The sequence below is a fragment of the Lutra lutra genome, chromosome 8 (genome assembly GCF_902655055.1).
Source record: "Lutra lutra chromosome 8, mLutLut1.2, whole genome shotgun sequence".
In the NCBI taxonomy this organism is placed as follows: Eukaryota; Metazoa; Chordata; class Mammalia; order Carnivora; family Mustelidae; genus Lutra; species Lutra lutra.
In genome coordinates, this window is record NC_062285.1 from 18368728 (window position 1) to 18393724 (window position 24997).

Genomic DNA, 24997 nt, shown 5'->3' on the forward strand with positions numbered 1-24997 from the left:
AAAACAATAACATTTTATATAACAAACTTTAGGGAAAATATGCAATGGTCTTTAAAGGATCTCTCAGTAACTTCCAAAGCAGTGAAAAGACACCACCATTTGGCCATTCTATAAAACTAAAAATTATAATGATATTAAAAAGAAAGGGGAAGTAGGACTTCTAGACTTCTGGAATGGCAGAGTGAAGAGCTCCATCATGGATCCTCTCCCCAGTGAATTAACCACTTCACGGATTGAAAAAAAAAAAAAAAAGTCTCTAAAAATTATCCTAAAAACATGCATCAAACAGTAGAAATTTTATTCAAAGAATCTACTAAATCTCAGTAAGAACAGTGAGAGTCTGTAGAACTTGAGTTATAATCTGCTCCTATCACACCCCACCACACATACAGCTTCGTGTGATGGAAATTACCCTCTGAATGGATGCGGTTTAAAAAGGCTCCCTCTCCCCCAGCTCTTAGCCTAACGCTATACTTTTACCCTTGGAGAACCAATCTCTAGTGACTCTCAACCTACTTAGTGCTATTAGCTCTCACTCGTAGAATTCCATCCTAACAAATGGCCAAGAATCCTGAGGCCATAGCATTCCTACCACAGCTTGCTAAAAGAATGGAAGTCCCAATGGTAGAACATATGATCTGAGAAAACCAAGGGTTCAAATAGTATACCCTTCCCTCCTCCCAGCACCCTGCTGAAGTACATGTGTCTCTTCAGGAGAAGCAGAGTGTTTCTCTATCCCCAGTTCCAGAGGTTCTCAGAAAGGTGCAAGGAGTGAGCAAAGACCTCAACAGCTCTGCCTGAGGTGACAAACTTTATTTGAAACAGGAATTAGGTGTTGGCAAGCAACTAAGACAGGACTGGTAGCTCCAAGATACTAGAAGAAGCATACACGTATGAGTGTTTCCAGTAGAAACAAGCAAAACCAACCTGACGATTAACAGAGACAATGAGAAGAAGACAACAAATAAGGGCTCTCCTAGGTTCACATTCATCCCTGGGGATTCCAGAAGGCTATGTACACGTACAACTAGGTTGCACCCAACTGGGAAAAAATCCAAGTGGGACTCGGGGCAGACTTAAAAGCATTCCCAAAGCCACACACAAATCCACAGCCAATAAGGTTCAAAGGGCTACCAGTTTGAAAATAAAATCATACTCATACATGATGGTCTGAAAGACTGTGTGCATCAGGAACAACTGGAGAGAGAAACTCAGATCTACTTAGAAAATAATCTCTAGGGCGCCTGGGTGGCTCAGTGGTTAAAGCCTCTGCCTTCGGCTCAGGTCATGATCTCAGGGTCCTGGGATCGAATCCCACATCGGGCTCTCTGCTCAGCAGGGAGCCTGCCTCCTCCTCCTGTCTCTCTCTGCCTGCCTCTCTGCCCACTTGTGATCTGTCAAAAAAAAAAAAAAAAAAAGAAAAAGAAAAAGAAAATAATCTCTAAATCCCACACATTAAATGATAAAGGGTGAAAATCTAACTAGCTAATGGGGCTTAAGCACAATCTTTGACTAATAAAGTGGTTTATGTTGACCTACGGACAACCCTAAAAAGTCAGGCCTGTTTTGTTTTTAAGGTACATATTTGAGCAACACTACCTCAAACTATACATTCTTGGGAAAACAGACATGAGCAAATTAGCCCAGCCAAATCATTAAACGAGTAAGTGACCAAACAAACAACAGGACCCACAAGGAAAAGGAATGACCCTTCTCCAGAGTGGCTATATTATCTAAAAAGTTGTTTCAAGAAAAAAATGTAAGACATGCAAAGAAACAGGGCAGTATGACCTATACACAAGAAAAAAAAAAAAAAGACATTAGAAACTGCCTTTGAAGAGGGGTCCAGATGTTGGACTTGAAAGACAAAGACTTCAATGAAATGTAAATTTTAGAGTTCAAAATTCCCTAGAGGGGCTCAATAGTAGATTTGAATTGGCAGTAGAAAAAGAATTAAGAAACTTAAAAATAGACCAATAAACTGGCTCGGTTGAGAGAGCATATGACTCTTGATCTCAGGATCATGAATTTGAGCCCCATATTGGGTACACAGATTACTTAAAAAATAAATAAACTTTAGGGGCACGTGGGTGGCTCAGTCAGTTGAGGTCCAACTCTTGATTTCCACTCAGGTCATGAGCTCAAGGATGTGAGATCAAGGCCCGCCTCAGTCTCTGTGCTGCACATGCAGCCTGCTTCTCTCCCTCTCTCTCTGCACCACCCCCCTCTAAAAAATTTTTAAAAATACACTTTAAAAAAAATACATCAATAAAGATTATACAGTACAAAGAAGAGTCATCTTTAGATTACACTACCTATAGGAGAGTCTCCAAAAAAATATTGGACACCATTATGTATGTATGTATGTATGTATGTGTGTGTATGTGTATGTATATATATATATGTATATGTATATGTATATATATATATGTATATATATATATAAATGAGAAAACCAGGAAGGGAAAAAAAGGGACAGAAGCTGTATCTAAAAGAAATAATGGCTGAAAACTTCCCAAATTTGATGAAAATCTATATCTGAAAAGCTTGATAAATACTGAGTCACACTCAAAATGATCAAAGTCAAAAACAACAAAACAAAACAAAGTCTTGAAAGCAACACAAGGGGTGCCTGGGCGTCAGAGTCCGTTAAACATCCAACTCTTGGTTTCGAATCAGGTTATGATCTCAGGGTTGTGAGAATAAGCCCATGTGCTCCGCATTCAGTGAGGAGTCTGCTTGTCCCCCTGCCACATCCCCTGCTCATACTCTTTCTCTCAAATAAAATAAAAATTTTAAAAAGTAAAATAGCAGGCATAAATCCAACATATTAATAATAGCATTTAATTTGATTACACGCAAAAGCAAGAGATTAATAAAGTAGACTTTAGAAAAAAAAGTTTCATTTACTATCTACAGAAGGCATGCTTGAGATCTGAAAGTACAAATTAAAGTACAAATAAGGGGGAGCCTGGTGGCAATCAGTGAAGTGCCTGACTCTTGTTTTTGGCTCTGGCTATAATCTTAGGGTCATGAGATCAAGCCCCACATCGGGCTTTATGCTCATTGTGGAGTCAGCTTGAGATTCTTTCTCTCTCTGCCCCTCCTGCTAGTGCTCCCTCTCTCTCTAAAATAAATACATTTCTTTTTAATTATGGAAGTACAAATAACTTAAAAATATAAAAAAGAAATACCATGCAAAGGGCAACCATAAAATGGCTAGAGTGGTTATCATTCTATCAGATTAAAAAAATAGACTCTTGAAACAACATATAATTAAAGAAAGGCGCCTGAGTGGCACAGTCAATTAAGCATCCAACTCTTGATTTTGGCTGAGGTTGTGATCTCAGGATAATGAGATCATGCCCTACCTCAGGCTCAGCACTGGACATAGAGCCTGCTTAAGAGTTTCTCTCTCTCTATCCTTCTGCCCCTCCCTACCCCCACTCATGCTGTCTCCCCCCCCCCCACAAAAAAAAAAAAAGATTATTAAAGATAAAGAGGAATATTTTTTAATTAAAAAAAGGTCAATCCGGAGCGCCTGGGTGGCTCAGTCTGCCTTCCGCTCAGGTCATGATCTCAGAGTCCTGGGATCCAGCCCCGCATGGGGCTCTCTGCTTAGCAGGGAGCCTGCTTCCCTTCCTCTTTCTGCCTGCTTCTCCGCCTACTTGTGATCTCTATCTGTCAAATAAATAAATAAAAATCTTTTAAAAAAATAAAAATTAAAAAAAAATCAATCCATCAGGAAGATAAAACAACTAAAACTGTGTGTATACATATATATATATACTGAGAGAGAGAAAAAGGAAACAAGAGAGCTCCAAGATACATCCATCAAAGTAGAAATAAGTAACTTGACAATTTTTAAATATTAGCTACTAGATCAAGGAGAAAAAGTTGTAAAATAACTGAGGATTATTGAGAAAATGCTCCCAAACAACAAAACTATATCTAAATAAAATGTCAAGTATGTGAATAAAGCTATACTCAAGCCAAATTCCTGGCCAGAGAAGTTTTCACTTAGGGAAAATAAAAGTTGTATTTTAACCTAATTTTTATTTTTTTTACTATACAAGATATAATTACATCAGTTTTTCATCAATACACTAGTCATTTAATGATGATTATACTGGCCATTTCCATTGGCTGGCCAGAGGCTCTTCCACTAAAGGCTTCCATGATTCCCATTATATTATTTTTCTTGCCAGACTTAGTTCATTTTCAGCCTAAAGAATCACCTCTTGCAGCTGGGCACCCTAAAGCTGATCTTCTAATTTCTTAACATCTGATTCCACTTCAACCATACTCAACCTCTCATTTGCAATCTGTTCTGTATACTTACTACATGCCATTTTTGGGAATTTGCTCAAGAACAGCAAGAATCTTAGTGTACAATATTCTTAGCCTCTCATGTGTATTTCACAGCCAATTCCACAAGGCTGGTGGTCTTCTTCAGCAAACCCACCATGACAGTGTCGACAGGCAGGGACATAAAGCCCTCTTAACCTAATTTTTTAAGTTAAAGAAACAGGGTTCGTATAAAAAGGATTTAAGGGCCAAATTCCAATCCCATCTAAGAAGTAGCTAAAAGTATCACTCTAAACCTAACCTGAACAAGGCATATAAACTAGAAAAACACAGTTCTTCCTGTAACTGAAAGGTACAGTTGTGAGGCAACCAAGCAGCCTAAAATCCAAGGGGATATACACTCTCCCCACAAATCCCTAAGAACTGTAAGATGTTCTGAATATCCACCAATGATATAGCAAGGATAAAGATGCGCAGATAAAGATGAAATTAGCTAAAATTTTAACACACTGCTAAAGGCTGACCGTGGGCTAGTATAACACTGTGGAACCATTCACAGGCTCTACTCCATAAACTTTTTAAAGAGGCTCACGGGGAGGACTGACAGCTAGGAGACAAAATCCTCAGAAATAATCTCCCTTGATGGTGCAGGCATGATGAACCAAATCAGGTACTACTGATGGTAAGATATGAAATCCCACCTCCTACCCAAACACTCCTTTCAAATGCCTTAAAGCATTTGGGGATCTGGAAGCAAACCCTGTCATATCCAAGGCATGGGTAAAGACCCACCATGCTTAAGAAGACACAGAAAAAAATCTTTACCCTTAAACTTTAAGAGAGGGAAAGGAAAAATTCCCAACCCTAAATTCCTACCCCTGTTAACAATGCTATTAGAGGTTTTCTAGTGCTGGGGGAGAGGCAGGAAGCCCTCCCTCTTGCTCACAAGTCTTTCCAAGACACAAATGTAGACCTGTCATGGGGAAGAGGACGGAATGCTGAAACCCTAAGGCCCAGAAATACAGGGCCTAACAAAGACTGAGGCTGGACCAAAACAACAGAGAAATCGCAAGCCCAAAACATCAAACAAAAGCAACTGAACACTAAGGGAAAAGCAGAAGTGTACCAGGAAGAAACTCAGCATGTCTGACAAAGCATCACCTCTTAAATTCATAATTTTATCTAAATATTGTAATCTCAGGGCACATGGGTGGCTCAGTGGGTTAAGGCCTCTGCCTTCGACTCAGGTAATGATCTCAGGGTCCTGAGATCAAGCCCCGCATCGGGCTCTCTGCTCAGCAGGGAACCTGCTTCCCCCTCTCTCTCTGCCTGCCTCTCTGCCTACTTGTGCTCTCTCTCTCTCTTTCCCTCTCTCTCTCTGTCAAATAAATGAACATCTATAATAAATAAATAAATAAATATTGTAATCTCAAAAGTTCCACATCTCATCTTCTGAATCATCTAAATCAGGTGAGGGTGAAACTCTGGGTATGGTTGATCCTGAGACAAAATTCATTTCCATTTGTGACCCTGTGAAATAAGGAAAAGTTATCTGCTTCCAAGATACAGGGATGGGCTAGGTATAGTACAGACAGTCCCATTTTAAAGGGAGAAGCTGGAAGGAATAAGGAATTTACTGAAGTAAAGCAGGTTTGTAATTCAATAGGACACATCTGGTCTGTCCTTTAAGCCCACTGGGGTAGCCTGCCCCTCGGTCTTCCTCTAATAATACCATATATTTAGGTTGAGGGCTGGAGTATTAGGTATTTTGCTTCCACAATGTTTGTATTCAGCCCCCGGCTTTTAGACTTATCTGTTCACTGGTGCCAGAGAGGCTGATTTTTCTCCATGCTCTTCACTTTACCACACTTTTTTTCCCCCGCCAAGTCCCAAGTTTGTTCTGTTCACTGTACAACAGGCCAGTAAGTCAAGAGGCTGATATTTGGGTAGGAAAGAGATTTTATTCTGAAAGCAAGCCAGTCAAAGAGATGGAGGACTACTGTCCCAAAGAACCATCTCCTCAAGCATAAGATTCAAGCTTTTGTGTTAGGAAGCGGGGGGAAGAGGTGGGGGGAAGTTGGGAGTCAAAAGGTGACTGATGTCTGTACACATTCAGGGTAGGTCAAGTAACTTCTTTGTTCTTGGTCAGCTGAACTTTGCGTATAGAAGTCTGGTAATATTGTTCCTGTAAACCTTAAACATAGCCTAGTCATTTCTATATATACTTCCTCATCTCCTTGGGTGAGGTATATTTCAAGTAAAAAGCAGTTTTTGCATATTTTAGCTGTAACATGCCTACATGCAGGGCTAAGCAAAAGTTTCTAAGTTTAGGTCACAGTAGCAAGGAAAAAAGCAGCAATATGGAGTCAGACACTGATACTAGAATGAATTAAGACTTTGGAAGATGGTGGGGTGCCTGGGTAGCTCAGTGGGTTAAGCCTCTGCCTTCGGCTCAGGTCATGATCTCAGGGTCCTAGGATCAAGCCCCGCATCGGGCTCTCTGCTCAGCAGAGAGCCTGCTTCCCCCTCTCTCTCTGCCTGCCTCTCTGCCTACTTGTGATCTCTATCTCTATCAAATAAATAAACAAATATAAATCTTAAAAAATAAAAAGACTTTGGGAGATGGTAGAATGAAATGAAAGTATTTTGCATGTGGTAAGAACATGAAGGGAGGTAACAGATTACTATATGCTGGATTATGTCCCCCAAGAAAGGTATGTGAAGACCTAATAGCCCCAATAACTCAAAATGTGGTCTTACTTGGGAAAAGGGTCACTGCAGATGTAATTAGTTGAGATGAGGTCACACTGGGGCAGGGCAGGCCCCTAACATTCAACATGACTGGTCCTTATAACAAGAAGACGGCCACTTGAGGATACAGAAGCAAAGGAATAACACTGGGGTGAAAAAGCAGAGACTGGGGTGATAAATCCGTAAGTGAAGGAATGCCAACAACCGCTATCCACCACGAGAAGCTGGGAGAGAGGTCTTGAACAGATTCTCTCTCACAGTTCTCAGAAGGAACCAATGCCAATACGTAAATTCTAGACTTTCAGCTTCCATAACCATGAGAGAATAAATTTCTATTGTTTAAAGCCACTCAGTTTGTTGTACTTTCTTATGGCAGCCCTAGGAAACCAATAAAGAGGCTGTACAAAAAACTGGCTATGAGTTGGTAATGTTTTAAAGTTGGGTGACGAATTGCGATGGAAAGTAGTTTCATTTTATTATTGTTTATCTTCTGATAATTTCTAAAACACTTATATTCTTACAGTATGTAGCATAAAAATGAAAACTTTGTAAAAGCATAAGTAAAAAATTAGAAAACATTTGAACAATACAATTAGAAATAAACCCTAAAACTGCTCTTTATACCAGGTACAAAAGAGATCAATCAAGAGCTTGAAGAAAGGTAAAAATCCCAACGAAATGTTCATAAGAAGAAAACCCAACAGAAATGAGGTGACACACAAAGTATTCAACACCTTCAAAAAAGTGAAACTAATTTGTAAAGGAAGCATCAAAGTTATTTCTATACTCTTATAAAGACCTATATTATATGCCCCCACTGTCATAGAGCACACCAATCCAGAAGCCAACTTTTTTGCAGCTACAATGCATTCCTTTGTTACCTCAACCTTGTAGAAAAAGAGATGGTAGATACAAAAGGTACCTGTCTTATCCCCTTAAAAAAAAAAAAGTCACATGCTGTGTTAACTAGGAATTTGGGTGGTCACTGTTTCAGAGCAGGCCAATGCTTTGAACTTTCAAAGAGAAAAATTAGACCATAATGGATTTTAAAAATATTCTACAACTTTGTACCTTGAGAAAAATCCCTATCAGCAATAGTAACCTGTTCAAAATTAGAACTTACTGCTAGCAGCTTTACTTCTACTTGAAACTATTTCATGATTTTCTATTACCTGGTGCTGCTGAACATTAGTTGGGTGAAGAAATCTCATTATTACAATTTCAGACCCAAAATGTATCCTTATCACTTTTTTCTCATACTTGGCACCTCTGATCATCTTATTACTCCTTGTAATTACAAATACAGACATATTTATATGACCTTGTAAAATAAAACTTAAAAGTTTCTCTTTTAAAATACTAACGTACTCTCTGTTTCCCAGCCTATATAACCTCCCAATTTCCATACCCTCTCTCTGAACCTGCCTGTTCTTTTTTTTTTTTTAAGATTTTATTTATTTATTTGTCAGAGTGAGCACAGGCAGACAGAGTGGCAGACAGAGGCAGATGGAGAAGCAGGCTCCCGCTGAGCAAGGAGCCCAATGTGGGACTCGATCCCAGGACGCTGGGATCATGACCTGAGCCGAAGGCAGCGGCTTAACCAACTGAGCCACCCAGGCATCCCTGAACCTGCATGTTCTATTTGTAACCTTGCCATTTCCTTTCTAACAAGTTAATAAATTGACTTGCATTCAATATAATTTGGCCTAAGAAAAAAATTTTTTTCACAGAACAGAATGCTTAACCCAGTAGCATGGAAGATAACCATGAAGAAAGCTCCATGCTACTGGATTGATGAAGGCAAAGACCTAACCTCTATAGTATATTGTCAGAGTCTTCCCATAGCTGTGGAAAAGACCATTCTGTCAACATATCCAGATATGCAATTCAACTTCTATTTTCTTCACACAAAAAAAGAATGGACCATGTGTGTACTCTTGCACAAAAGACATTCACTTCTTACAATCCTTACATGTTTAATTTCAACATTATGACTTTTAGTGCTACAGATAGAGCCATTATGGCAAATGGACTTTCCCTCTTAAAAGATAGTATCTGACAATGAACAAAGTCATTTTCATTTTCCATGTGACTTGGAATACCGCAAAAGAAGTTGTATCATTTTGCCTTAGATGTCTCACTTACAGCATGCAGAAAATATCAGATTTTAGCCACCTGTGAAGAAAGAGCCAGAATAAGGGTAATAGCTATCACTCTGTTAATTTTCTGAAACTTGCTGAAAGATTTTGTGACTGTGATGTATAATTTCCTTAGTACTATACAACTGCTCTGTGCATAGGTACAGAGCTCTGTGTATACAAAGAATGATCTCGGCATGCCTGGGTGGCTTAGTCAGTTAAGCAGCTGCCTTCAGCTCAGATCATGATCCTGGGGTCCTGGGATCAAGCCCCACGTCAGGCTCCCCATTCAACAGGGAGTATGCGTCTCTCTCTCCCTCTGCCTGCTTGTGAAAATCTTGAGAAAAAAATGATCTCTGCATTACAAGTACAGAAAAATAAGAGCAATACTATAATTTGGTGCATACTATAAACAGTTGCCCCCTGAACATGCAGGTTAGAAGTCTCCATCCCCCATGTAGTTGAAAATCAGGTGTAGGAGCACCTGGGTGGCTCAGCTGAGTGGCTGACTCTTTTTTTTTTCTTTTTTAAGATTTTATTTATTTATTTGACAGGCAGATCACAAGTACACAGACGGAGGCAGAGAGAGAGGAAGAAGCAGGCTCCCTGCTGAGCAGAGAGTCGGATGCGGGGCTCGATCCCAGGACCCTGAGATCACGACCTGAGCCAAAGGCAGAGGCTTTAACCCACTGAGCCCCACCAGGCGCCCCTGAGTGGCTGACTCTTGATGTAGGCTCAGGTCATGATCTCAGTGTCATAAGTTCGAGGCCTGCATCAGGATCCCTGCTCAGAGGGGGAGTCTGCTTGTCTCCTTCTACCTCTGCCCCTCCCCCATTCATGAGCATATGGTCTTGTGTACAAGGGCACCCACGCACTCTCTCTCTCAAATAAATAAATAAATCTTTAAAAAAATAAAATCCAGGTATAACTTTTGACTCCCCAAAAACTTAACAGCCTACTGTTTACCAGAGGCCTTAACACATATTTTGCATGTTATATGTATTATATACTATAAACTAGATGAAAAAATGTCATTAAAAAATATCATCAAAGAAAATACATTTAGGTACTGTACTGTACTGTACTTAGCAGAAAAAATCTGCATGTAAGTGGACCCCTCATGGTTCATACCTGTACTATTCAAAGAGCAACTGTAATCCTATATAACCTATTTACTTTTCAAAGACTCAATTTTTTAATCACCCTGTATCTTGCCGCCACCCCCCAAAAACTGTGAAGTCTGTGTGTTTATAAATATTTTCTTATGTCACCAATACGAAAAGACAAACTGAAAAAGTACCTGCGGTATATTCAAACAGAACTTTGGTATCATTATTTAAAGAGTTCTTAACTTTAGAAAACCTAACAGTTTAAAAGAGAAGGAGAACATTGGCAGCAACCTCTTCCATCTCAGCCACAGCAGCTTCTTCCTGGACACATTGCCAAAGCAAGGGAAGCAAGGGCAAAAATGAACTATTGGGGGGCGCCTGGGTGGCTCAGTTGGTTAAGCGGCTGCCTCTGGCTCAGGTCATGATCCCAGGGTCCTGGGATCAAGCCCCGCATCAGGCTCTCTGCTCAGTGGAGAGCCTGCTTCTTCCTCTCCCTCTGCTTGCCACTCTGCCTACTTGCGCGCGCTCACTCTCTCTCTCTCTCTGTCAAATAAATAAAAATCTTTGAAAAAAAAGGAACTATTGGGACTTCATCAAGATAAAAAGCTTTGGCACAGCAAAGGAAACAGTTAACAAAACCAAAAGACAACCCACAGAATGGAAGATTATTTGCAAAGGACATATCAGATAAAGGACATATCAAATAAAAGACATAGCAGATAAAATATCCAAAATCTACACACAACTCATCAAACTCAATACCCAAGGAACAAATAATCCAATCAAGAAAAGGGCAGAAGACATGAACAGACATTTCTGCAAAGAAGACATCCACATGGCCAACAGACACATGAAAAACTGCTCAACATCACTCGGCATCAGAGCAAACATCACTGGGCATCAGGGAAATATAGATCAAAAGCACAATGAGGGACACCTGGGTGGCTCAGTTGGTTAAGCCGCTGCCTTAGGCTCAGATCATGATCCCAGCATCCTGGGATCGAGTCCCACATCGGGCTCCTTCTTCTATGGGGAGCCTGCTTCTCCCTCTGCCTCTGCCTGCCACTCTGTCTGCCTGTGCTCGCGCTCTCTCTCTCTCTCTCTGACAAATAAATAAATAAAATCTTTAAAAAAAAAAAAAAGCACAGTGAGATACCACCTCACACCTGTCAGAATGTTTAAAATTAACAGGTCAGGAAATGACAGATATTGGCAAGGATGAGGAGAAAGGGGAACCCTCCTACACTGTTGGCTGGTGCAGCCACTCGGGAAACAGTATGAAGGTTCCTCGGAAAGCTGATAATAGAGTTACTCTATAGCCCAGCAACTGTGCTACTGGGTATTTACCCCAAAAATGCAAATGTAGTGATCCAAAAGGGCACACACACCCCAGTATTTATAGCAGCAATGTCCACAATAGCCAAACTATAGAATGAGCCTAAATGTCCATCAACAGATGAATGGATAAAGAAGATGTGGTATATGTATATATATATTTTTTTTTTTTAAAGCTTTTTTTTTTTTTTAAAGACTTTATTTATTTATTTGACAGAGAGAGATCACAAGTAGACGGAGAGGCAGGCAGAGAGAGAGGGAAGCAGGCTTCTTGCTGAGCAGAGAGCCCGATGTGGGACTCGATCCCAGGACCCTGAGATCATGACCTGAGCCGAAGGCAGCGGCTTAACCCACTGAGCCACCCAGGCGCCCATGTATATATATATTTATACACACACACACACACACACACACACACACACACACACACGATGGAATATTATGCATCCATCAAAAAATGAGATCTTGCCATTTGCAAAGACATGGATGGAACTAGAGGGTATTATGCTAAGCAAAATAAGTCAATCAGAGAAAGACAATTATCATATGATCTCACTGATATGTGAAATTTGAGAAACAGGGCAGAGAATCATAGGGGAAGAGATGAAAAGATGAAACAAGACAAAACCAGAGAGGGAGACAAACTGTAAGAGACTCTCAATCTCAGGAAACAAACTGAGGATTGCTGGAGTGGAGGGATGTGGGATGGCTGGGTGATGGACACTGGGGAGGGTATGTGCTATGGTAAGGGCTGTGTGTTGTATAAGACTTATCAATCACAGACCTATACCGCTGAAACAAATACATTATATGTTAGTAATTTTTAAAAAATAAATAAAATTTTTTAAAAAAAGACACAAAAAGATTATCCTGATGACCTGACAAGTAATAAAACAAAAATTAAAATAACTGGACATCATTTTTAATTATCAAATTAACAAATATTAAAACTGATAAAAACCTGGGTGCCTGGGTGGTTCAGCTGGTTGAGCCACTGACTCTTGGTTTCAGCTCAGGTCATGATCTCTTAAGTCGTGGGACTGAGCCCCACCTCAGGCTCCGCATTCAGTGCACAATCCGCTTGAAGATTCTCTCCCTCTGTCCCCCACCCCCGCATGCACGTGCTCTCTCTCTCTTTCTCTCTCTCTGTCAAATAAATGAATAAATCTTTCAAAAAAATGATTAAAAACCAATATAGACAATGGTGTGGTAAAATGGCATTTTCATAAATTATTAGCTATATAAATTTGGAAAGCAATCAGGCAATCTTATCAGAACTTTAGAAACAGTATAGTCTATAACACAATAATTCTAACTCTACAGTTCTAGCCAAAAGAAATGATCCAAAACACAGAATAAAGGACATAGTGAAGCAAGATTCCTGTCATGCTTTAATTTATAAAAGAAAAATACCTCAGTAATATGGGAATATTTAGGCAAATTATGACATAAACATTAGATAAGTTAGAGTCATCCAAAGTAAAGAGCCAGGAATAAAATCTGTGTATTTGTCATTATTATAACTCTTACAGATTTTTAAAATGCCAAATATTAAAAATGTTTATACATTAAATTTAAAATGTATCATTTTTGGAATAGAACTGCACAACAAGCTCCATGCTCCGTGCTCCACTCTGCTTGAGATTCTCTCTCCCCACCCCATTCCTCCCGATTATGAGCACACTCTCTCTCTAAAATGAATAAATCTTTTTTTAAATGATAATTAAATGTATTATTTTTAAATACATCAAGTATTAAACTATTTATTATCTGATGTAATCTAAAATTCGATAATTCTCATTATGACTGGGAAACGAATTTGAGGATGTATCAAGGAGTATTCTTATAATCTTCCAGAAACAATATGTAAAATATTGTATTATGTTTCAAGTGTATATTATTCTGTAGAAAGAATCCTTATGTTTTATCAGAATCTTGAAGACCCCAAAAAAGTAAAGAAACACTAGTTTGGAAAAAACTGCCTTCAAAGTACATTGTCTTCCTGGACACTTTATACACTTTGCTAAGACTTACTGCTTTAAAATCAAACAACTCAAACAGACCAGTTTACGCAATTTTATTCATCATGACTCCGTGCTGTAATAACATATACCAAGAGTTTAGCCCTAATTCAACACAGCAGTTTTATATAATGAGGAAAAAAGAAAGTCCCAATATACAATTAATCCCTGGCTCTGTTTTTTATAAAGTCATCAACTAACCATAAATCACTTTTTTTTTTTTAAAGACTTATTTATTCACTTCAGAGAGAGAGAGAGTATACGGGCACCAGACAGATGGGGAAGGGGGGCCCAGAGGAAGAGACTCTCAAGAAGACTTCCTGCTGTATGCGGAACCAGACACAGAGCTTGATCTCATGACCCAGAGATCATGACTTGGGTCAAAATCAAGAGTTAGATGCTTAAGGGACTAAGCCACCCAGGCACCCCTTAAATCACTTCTTTTAAAAGCTGGCCAAAAACTCCTTTGTGAATTATTTTTTGAAAAGACAGAAATTCTCAAGAAGTTTATGCAGAACACTATACTATTTTATAAAAACTAAGGAATCACCATATACAATTTGGCATATCTACATCAGGAACAGTTTATAGGCTTTTAGGTAGTTTAAATGGATTTATGAGACAGAAGGTAAGAGCACCTAAACAACTCCTACCTCTTCTATACGATTGTCCATATCTACGCTCAATTTCTAATGGTGCAGTGGTAACTAGGTACCCATGCTCTGCTAGGTGAAAATGGCTTCAAAGCCCAGGTACCTAGACCAGACTTGCTCTGTTAAAAATTTAGATCTTGGACACTGAGTCAAGTTACTTATAGAGAACTCAGATAAAATGAGAAGCAGAATTACAAATTATATGAAAGTAAGAAGAAAAGACTGTAGGACCCACAGTAAAGAGGGAACAGACAGTATTCAGTCTGTGACTTTCTAGTTCCAGGTCGAACTCCCCATGTATGTGGTTAAACTGCCTATTGCTGCCTTTCAGCCAACCCTATTTGTACTTTAGCTAGTTTCAGTAAATTTAATTTCTGACCAGGATAAAGTCTTTGTGCTTAACTCTAACTCCATTATAGTATTTTTTTTCTATGGATAAACCAAATTTGTCAAGTATGACTTGCCTTGTCTTAAAATATTGCCTGGTATTCTCCCTTTAAGTACAGATTCTAATAAAATCTTAACTCTTAATTAATTATATTAGCAGATTATAACATATTAACATCTATCATCTAGGGAGTGCCCAAGACATCAAACAAACATGAAAAAACTGATAACTGGCAATTTGTATGTTAGTGAGATTAAGTTTGCTCCCATAAACAATTTTAAGTTAACTATTGCATACTGGCATTTCCAGTTTAGACTGGACTGCTGCCTTTAAAAGTAAGAGGAGAAAAGAAGTAACACAAAAGAAATTATACTGACATTCTTCCACATTCCTCAGTAAACCCTATTTAATAAAATTGCCTCTGAGCCTTAGAGTTGAGAGAAGGCAATTAGAAGTAAAGCTGAACACAGAAGCACAAAATATACAGAAAACAAATATAAAGAAAAATAATTTACTATTCCCTAGAAAAAGAAAAACAATGCCAAACAAAACAGAGTATGTATACATGTATGTACTGGCAGGTAGAGGAGGGACGCTAACACAACAGAGAAAAGCCGAACAAGGAAAGTAAGAATGAGCTGAGGTACAAAAAAGGGCAAAAGATTTTTCTATAGAAAAGAAATACAAACAGATGAATGGATAAAGAAGATGTGGTGTGTGTATACACACACACACACACACACACACATATACATACAATGGAATACTATGCAGCCATCAAAAGAAATGAAATCTTGCCATTTGCAAAGACATGGAGGGAACTAAAGGGTATTGTGTTGAGCGAAAAAGTCAATCAGAGAAAGACAATTATCATATGGTCTCTCTGATATGAGGAAGTTGAGAGGAAAGTGGGGGGTCTGGGGGGTAGAGAAGGAAAAAATGAAACAAGATGGGATCAGGAGGGAGACAAACCATAAGAGACTCTTAATCTCACAAAACAAACTGAGGGTTGCCGAGGGGAGTCGGGGAGAGAGAGGGTGGTTGGGTTGTGGACACTGGGGAGGGTATGTGGGAGGGTAAGTGCTATGGTGAGTGCTGTGAAGTGTGTAAACCTGGCAATTCACAGACCTGTACCCCTGGGGCTAATAATACATTATACGTTAATAAAAATTAAAAATTAAAAAAAAAGACAGTTGCAAGACCATTTTCCTTTTCCAAATGATTCAACTGTCTAGAAAAGAAAAAAGGAATTTAAGTGTTCATCTGAGTAACTAGGATAAAGTGCCAACCAAAACAAACATATATTAGACATATACAAAAGCAAACATTCAATGCTTCAACGGAAATGTGAATTTTATCTTGGGGTCTTACCATCATATTGCTAATATATGCTGGCAACAACTTGCAGACACAAGATCTGTATTACAAACAAGGTAGTAAGTCCCATCAACATATGCCAAGAATTTAAAGCTTAGTGTCTTTGTTCTAAGAAATCAGTCAATTAACTTGATGACTCTACATATACTCTATCTTAGGTGATGATGATGTGCCCAGTACTTACCTTCTTGAGGCTGAAAAGTGATTCTCATTTTTCTTCCTCCCTCATCTTGTGTGTCACACTAATCATCATACCTGGTCAATCAAAACTCTTTTATTACTAAATATGTGTTCCTTTATTCCTAATACTACTCTATTTCGGACCCTCATTATTATCTCTGGAACACTGCAAAACAATGTCTAAGTAACTACTCTTGTCCATCTTCCCTCTCACAATCCTCCTCTCATTATCCTTTAGAATGGCAGACCTATGGAGTTGGTAGATCAACTCTTTATTTTTTTTTAAGATTTTATTTATTTATTTGACAGAGAGAAAGAGATCACAAGCAGGCAGAGCAGCAGGCAGAGAAGACGGGGAAGCAGGCTCCCCGCTGAGCAGGGAGCCTGATGCGGGGCTCGATCCTAGCACCCTGAGATCATGACCTGAGCCGAAGGCAGAGGCTTAACCCACTGAGCCACCCAGGCATCCCGGTACTTGATCTTGGTTCAGGTGATGATCGCATGGATGTGAGATCCAGCTCTGCTCTCAACAGGGAGTCTGCCTAAAGATACTCTCCCTCTGCCCCCTCCCTCCCCACCCCACACTCTCTCTCAAATGAATAAATCTTTAAGAAAAATAATAAATAAAAAATAAATCTTTAAGAAAAAAAGGTAGACCTGAGCACACTCCTTCCACATAAATATAAAAACCTTTCAACAGAAATAAAATTCAAAATCCTTAACATGATATAGGAGGCCTTTGAAAATCTGGTCCTTGACGACCTCTCTCAGCATTCTACATATCACATTCAAACTCTTAGCTATACTGCCCTTCTCCCTCACCACTACCCTCACACTCTCTCCCTCTCACTCTATTTCCTCCTTCAAAGCTTTTGCTCCTTCAGTCTGTAAAAGTAAAAGCCACTGGTGTGCTCCTCCTTCTTTCCTCTCCTCACAGCCAGCACCTGGAGCCTCTCTTCAAAATTCAGAGAAGCTACAAACTAGTCTAAGATAATGTTGGCCGGATGAATGCATACATGGAATGTTCAGCTCCACTATCTGAAACCTAGCTTTTTTAAATGGCACTAATGAGGAACCCCAAAATCAGAGAGAATATTTAGTACTTTCAAACTTTTCCACTCAAATGCTAAATATATTGATCAACACTTCTTGGAGGGCCTGGGCGGTTCAGTCAGTTAAGAGTCTAAATTCAGCTCAGGTCATGACCCCAACATCCTGCGATCAAGTCCTGGATCTGGGCTCCATGCTCAGCTTCTCCCTCTCCTCTCAGCTCATGCTCTCTGTCACTATCTCTGCCTCTCTCTCTCAAATAAGTGAATAAAATTTTTAAAAAGCAAAACAAAACAACACTTCTCCTAATAGTTATCCCACTACCATTCCTTTTGAAAAAAAAAATTGAAGGGATATTGGGCTAGCAATTTCTAAGTATTCCTCCACCTTTAAGCTTTTACAGTTACATGACGCCATGTTTTTATGGTGTTCTTTGTTTGTTTGATCTATTATAACCCTTCCTTTACTTATAAACACTCATTTCTTTGTGGCCATCAATAAATGAAGCCTCTTCAAAAGCATATATACAGAATACATACATCATCTACCAACCACTCCCTGGAAATCGTAGCTTTCTAAAATAAATGCCTCCCAGGGAGCCTGGCTGGCTCAGTCAGTGGAGCATATGACTTGATCTCAGGGCTATAAGTTCAAGCTGCATGTTGGGTGCACGGATTACTTAAAAATAAAATCTTTAGGGGTGCCTGGGTGGCTCAGTAGGTTAAGCCACTGCCTTCGGATCAGGTCATGATCTCAGGGTCCTGGGATCGAATCCCGCATCGGGCTCCCTGCTCAGCAGGGAGCCTGCTTCCCTTCTTCTCTCTCTGCCTGCCTCTCTGCCTACTTGCGTTCTCTGTCTGTCAAATAAATATATAAAATCTTTTAAAAAAATTATTAAAAGGTAACTAACATAAAGGGGCATCTGGGTGGCTCCATCAGGTAGGTGTCCAATTCTTGGTTTTGGCTCTGGTCATGCATGGTCTCAGGGTCCTAAGATCAAGCCCCATGTCAGGGTCCAAGCTCAGCACAGAGTCTGCTTGAGATTCTTTCCTTCTTCATCCCTTTTTCCCATCCACCCAACCCCAGGCTTACAAGTTCCTTCTCTCTAAAATAAATAAACAAAATCTTTTTAAAATAAAAAAGGTAACTTAAAGGTAACATGTACCATTCATTGTTTATTACAAAATGTGTATGTCCGTGAAATGAAGAACTGATTGATACAACCTGAGAGGCCAAAACATTTTTAAAAAGGGGGCACCTGGGTGGTTCAGTGGGTTAAGCTCCTGCCTTCGGCTCAAGTCATGATCTCACGGTCCTGGAATCAAGCCCCACATCAGGCTCTCTGCTCGGCGGGGAGCCTGCCTCCCTCTCTCCCTCTGCCTCCTGCTCTGCCTACTTGTGATCTCTCTCTCCCTGTCAAATAAATAAATAAAATATTTTTTAAAAATAATTGATTAGGGCGCCTGGGTGGCTCAGTGGGTTAAGCCGCTGCCTTCGGCTCAGGTCATGATCTCAGGGTCCTGGGATCAAGTCCCGCATCGGGTTCTCTGCTCGGCAGAGATCCTGCTTCCCTCCCTCTCTCTCTGCCTGCCTCTCCATCTACTTGTGATCTCTCTCTGTCAAATAAATAAATAAAATCTTAAAAAAAAAAAAAAAAAATAATTGATTAATTAAAAACAGAACCTGGTGATAAATGGTACAAAAACTGGCTGTTATACATTTAGGGACATGTAGAAACCTTTACAACATAATAAGTCAACACAATGAGTTCTCTGCAATTTAGAAACACTACATAGATATTCTAGAAAATTTCCCTTCCTATCATTCACAAAGTTTTCTTCTCTTTGTTTGTTGGTTTGTTTTATTTTTTCCTAAATCCCACTATGTTTCACCACACAAGATTATTTATTATTTTATGAACTTGCTACCACCTTCCCTTTGTACTTACTGCACTAATTTATGTTTACTTTCTGTCTGGAATTATTATTTAAGCCTTTTTCCACAGGTCAAATTCCTAGTTATTCTGCAAAGTCCTTAATTTCTTTGTATGCTTTATTCAATTCCTTAGGCAAAAGTAATCCCTCCTTTTCATTATGTTCCATAATACGCCATTCACATTTATTATTATTACGGGTATCCCCCATTTTTCAAAAGTCTGTGCTATGCCACTTTGATTTTATAAGACTTACATTAATACCTGCTTTGCTAACTAAAAACAATCCGAAAAGGATTTTTGCTTTTATGAGAAAAGGCAAAAAGGGAAAGTGGTGTTCAACATTTGCTTTGCATTGAGCCATTACAGAGGCAGCACACACCCAGAGCAGCATGAATGGCACTGCCAAGCTCCTTCCCAAGAACTACACTGAGCATCTCCACATCAAGCCTCCAGAGCTTTGAACTATGTCTGTAACCATCTGTGCTTTGTCTCAGTTTATTTTGTGCATTTGTTATACTGGTGAGTCCTAAGGTATCAGAAAAGTTTAAGAAAGGTTATTTTTTCAATCTGGGAATGCTCATAACTTTTTCCATATAAATTAATGGTAACTGCTCTCTCAATTTTATACCAATTTCAGCTTAGGAAAGGTTTTACAGGAATGGTTTACTTTTGATAGCTGCAGAAACCTGTATTTATAACATATATTATTACTATTTTCATACGTTATAAATGGAGGAGGCAGAGGGAGAGGGAGAAGTAGACTTCTCGCTGAGCAAGGAGCTTGACACAGGGCTTGATCCCAGGACCCTGAGATCAGGACAAGCCAAAGGCAGATGTTTAACTGACTGAGCCACCCAGGCGCCCAACCATCTTTCTAAATCGGAGTGGCATATGGAAAAAACCCTGCATTTTATGCTTCTTTGAATTCCCAGTGTCTAGCACAATGCTTGATATAAAATAGGTCCACAGTAAGAAACCAATACATTAATAAATGCTCTTCAACACTCTTTACTACCATCCACTAAAATGGTGTCTTCCAAAACTCAATAATCCATTTTCCAATTGTTCCTATCATTTCAGAATTACGTGCCTATTAGCTACCCTGAATAATCATGAACAGAATATTATTATGCTTTTAAGGTTAACTATACAAATCAACAACCATAAAAATCCAAGAAACAGGGAAGAGAGCTGACTCATGAGCACTGTTGAGACTGAACCGTGCCAGCCTACTTATATGTGGGATATAGCATAGCACTGTAAATATATCTTCTGACCTTTTTTTAAATTAACATATAATGTATTATTAGCCCCAGGGGTACAGGTCTGTGAATAGCCAGGTTTACACACTTCAAAGCACTCACCATAGCACATACCCTCCCCAATGTCCATAACCCAACCACCCACTCCCCTACCTGCCCCCCCCCGCAACCCTCATTTTTTTTTTGTGAGATTAAGAGTCTCTTATGGTTTGTCTCCCTCCAGAACTCATCTTGTTTAATTTATTCTTTTCCTACCCCCCAAACTCCCCATGTTGCTTCTCGACTTCCTCATATCAGGGAGATCATATGATAGGTGTCTCTCTTATGACTTTCTTAATAATATTTTCTTTTCTCTAGCTTACTTTACTGTACGAATACAGTATATAATACACATAATATATAAATACGTGTTTATCAACTAGTTTTTGATAAAGCTTCTGGCCAACAGTAGGCCACCAGTAGTTCAGTTTTTCGGGAGTCAAAAGTTATACATGGATTTTTGACTGCGGAAGAGTCGACATCCTTAATTCCCACATTCAAGGGTCAACCATATAGCACCCTCATATAAGGAAAACTGTAAAATGAGCTTGATGGGGAGAAATACCATGTTTCCAGAAGTGAAGATTCAATATTATAAAGAGATCAATTCATCCTCAAAACAATATTTCACTGTAACACTAATGCAATCAAAACTGTATTTTGTGGGGCGCCTGGGTGGCTCAGTGGGTTAAGCCTCTGCCTTCGGTTCAGGTCATGATCCCAGGGTCCTGAGACCGAGCCCCGCATTGGGCTCTCTGCTCAGCGGGAAGCCTGTTTCCTCCTCTCTCTCTCTGCCTGCCTCTCTGCCTACTTATGATCTCTCTCTCTGTCAAGTAAATAAATAAAATCTTTAAAAAAAATAACAAAAAAACAAAACTGTATTTTGTTAGTCCTAATGTTAATCTGGAAAAACAAAAATGTAACAATATTTATTCTACCATGTACTAAAATGTACATAAAGCCATAATAATTTAGAATAGGTACTAGGGTAAAAGAATAAACAGATGCAATAATGGAACAGAAAAAAATGTGAAAAACAGTCAAGAATTTAATGATGATCAAAACAGTATTTCATTTCTTTTTTTTAAAGTGATCTCTATACCCAGTATGGGGCTCAAACTCACAACCCTGAGATCAAGAGTCATGTACTCTTCAAATTACTCTGTAAAACACAGATTATTCAATAGTGTTGAAAAAGCTGACTATGTGGAAGGGGAAAATGTAGACACATATGTCTATATTTGATACATATGATAAAATAAACTCTAAATGGATAAAAGATTTATATCTAGGGGCACCTGGGTGGCTCAGTGGGTTAAAGCCTCTGCTTTCGGCTCAGGTCATGGTCCCAGTGTCCTGGGATCGAGCCCCACATCGGGCTCTGTGCTCTGCAGGGAGCCTGCTTCCCCCTCTCTCTCTATCTGTCTGCCTCTCTGCCTACTTGTGATCTCTGTCTGTCAAATAAATTTAAAAAAAAAAAAGAAAGGCTTTAAAAAAAAAAAAAGATTTATATCTAAATAGTCCATTCTTCCTTCTTCTTTCCCTTACTCCTTGAGTACATTAGTCTTAGAGCCGTAAGATGGGTCCAAGCATGGCAGCATCCATGCTGGGGAAGTGGGGAAGTCTAACACAGGTGTCAAAGCCCCAGCAAAGTAAGCTCCCATAAGGGTGCTGAGGGTAGGGTGGTGGAGTGCCAAAGCCTAAGCAAGGTGAGGAGACCAACCATTTGAGAGAAGAGGGAGGGAGCAATGACTAAAGCTGAGTATCAAATCCCAAAAATGGTGAAAAGGGCAGCCAACACAGGGAAGCAACAGCAACCCAGAGTGAAGTGTAGAATCCAAACAAGGTTAGGATGATTGCAGCATTAGAGGATCGTAGCAATCCATCTGTTAATACAAGAGAGACTGATCAAATAAGTAAATTCATTGAGGATAATGGGAGTCAGGTTTTTTACTGCTGGGATGAGAGTCATAAACATGAAAAGAAAAATTTTATAAAACAAACCCTGCATTGTTGGATTCAATTTGGAGAAAATACTAAGAGTTTATGGTTCTAGCTCTCTATATAGAGGGCCTGGGATTAGCAATATCCCAATAACAGTAATCACACTTAGTGGGATGCCAGGGTGGCTCCGTCAGTTAAGCGTCTGCCTTCCATTCAGGTCATAATCCCAGAGTCCTGGGATCAAGTCCGGAATCGGCCTCCTTGCTCAGTGAGGAGCCTTCTCCCTCTGCCTGCCACTTCCTCTGTATCTCTCCCTCTCTCTAATAAATAAAATCCTTAAGAATAATCCTTAAAAATCATCATCATCATCATCATCATCATCACACTTAGCCCCCACTTTGGTTTCTGAAAGAAATCAAGACTCCTTGGAGAAACAGGTGATGATTCCAGGGCTAGGGATCATCAGGAATGATCCAAGATGAGCCTGGGAACATACTGCTGTGTCCAAATAAAGAGCTCACAACATACCAAAACACACAGAAGCCAGCTTGAAGATAGATGACAGTAATGGGGGAATGACTCATTAAAATAAAATAGTAACACATAAGTCCATATTAGTCTATACTAATATAAACAGATAAATGGGACACAGAGAAAAGTTATTCCCTAAGGTGGAATGCCATCTGATGAATGCAGAACAAGTGGTGGAAACAGAAAACCACCACTTGTTATCAATCACAGTAATAAACTAAGGCAAGAAATAACAATGGATACTAAAATTAGTGAGTAAAAGGCACAAGGAACAAGTATTTATATACAAACTACTTCCTCAAAAAATGCTTTATTATAAAGGGAAAGAAGATTAACTTCCCAGTGAAGAAACCTTACAGACACCACCTTAATCAAGTGATCAATGGGAAAAAATGAAATCATGTACCACCTGACAGGATGCAATGAGAGTAAGGCATCACTTCTGTGATATTCCTGCCAAAATACAAGATCTAAATTTAATCATGAGGAAAATCCAAATAGCAGAACATTCAACAAAATAACTGGCCTGCAATCCTCAGAAGGATCAAAGTTATGAAACTGAAGGAAAGACTGAGTTACTACTGAAGATTAAAGGAGACTTACAAGACAAAGTACAATCTGTGATCTTTTTGCTATAAAAGGCATTACTGGAAAAATAGGGGAAAACGGGAATGAAAATCAGGGAAATGATGAGGTCGGTGGATTACAACAATAATGAATAAAAGTTAATTTCCTCTTTTTGATGACAGTACCCTGGTTATGCAGGAGAAAAAAGTCCTTTCTTAGAGGAAATGCAAACTAAAGCACTCTGGGGGACGCCTGGAGGAGCCTCAGCAGGTTAAGTGGCTGCCTTTGCCTCAGATCATGACCTCAGGGTCCTGGGATGGAGCCCCACCTTGGGATCCTGCTCAGTGGACAGTCTGTTTCTCCCTCTCCCTTTGCCCCTCCTCACTCAACTCATGTTCGAGCTCTCTCTCAAATAAACAAATTAATTAATTTTTAAAAACAAATAAAGCATTCTGGGATGTCACCATATATCGATAAATAACTCTAAAAAGGTTTACAAGAGGAAGAGCTCTTTGTACTATTAATGCAACCGTTATGTAAATTTAAAATTACTTCAAAAGTAAAAAGAAAAATACTTAAAAATATGAACTTGATGAACAATAAAGGGACTTAAAAATACGAACTTGAAAGTACTAATAAAAAATTTATATATTAGCATAGAGAAAAATTTTCTTTGTGTGGCATCAAAAGCAGAAACAATAGAAAATAGCTCTGTAAATTATATAAAAAATGTTAAACTTTTCAACTAGAAAAACATAACCTGCTAAAATACCATAACAATAAAAACCATGAAGACATAATGAAAGTTAAAAAGCAAATGTTAGCAAAAAAAAGCAAATGTTAAATTATGGTAAACAGCATACACAGCAAGTATACAAGACAAAAGAAAAAAATCTCTAATATAAAAAACATTTTGTAAGAAAAAATTTTTAAATACAGTACTAAAATGAACAAAGAGGTATTCAAGGTCAATTAGTAAACATGAATAACATTTTTTAACTATAAAATATTCAGCCTAATATTTTTCACTAAAACGAATAGTGAAGGGGGCACTTGGGTGGCTCAGTCAGTTAAACGGCTGCCTTCGGCCTAGGTCATGATCCAGAGTCCTGGGATCAAGCCCCATGTCAGGCTCCCTGCTCAGTGGGGAGTATGCTTCTCTCTTTCCCTCTCCCTCTGCACTCAGGAGCTCTCTCTTTCTCTCTCTCTAAAATAAATAAATAGTCTTTTTTTTAATTAAATAAGTAAAAGAACAGCAAAGATTGCTTTAATGGTAATACACAGTACACTTAACAGGATGTAAGGTTATGAGCAACCTCACATATTACTCATGTGTATAAATTTCAAACTGTATTTCAGAGGACAATTTCATACAACACATTTACAGATGTTTCCAAAATATTCACAG

General features: G+C 39.0%; 1 protein-coding gene and 1 pseudogene across 1 annotated transcript in view; both read right to left on the minus strand.

Annotated features, from left to right (window-relative positions):
• Positions 1-24997, minus strand: part of MLLT10 (MLLT10 histone lysine methyltransferase DOT1L cofactor) — a 238510-nt gene that overhangs the window by 124863 nt on the left and 88650 nt on the right.
• Positions 3915-4559, minus strand: LOC125107997 (NADH dehydrogenase [ubiquinone] 1 alpha subcomplex subunit 5-like; annotated as a pseudogene).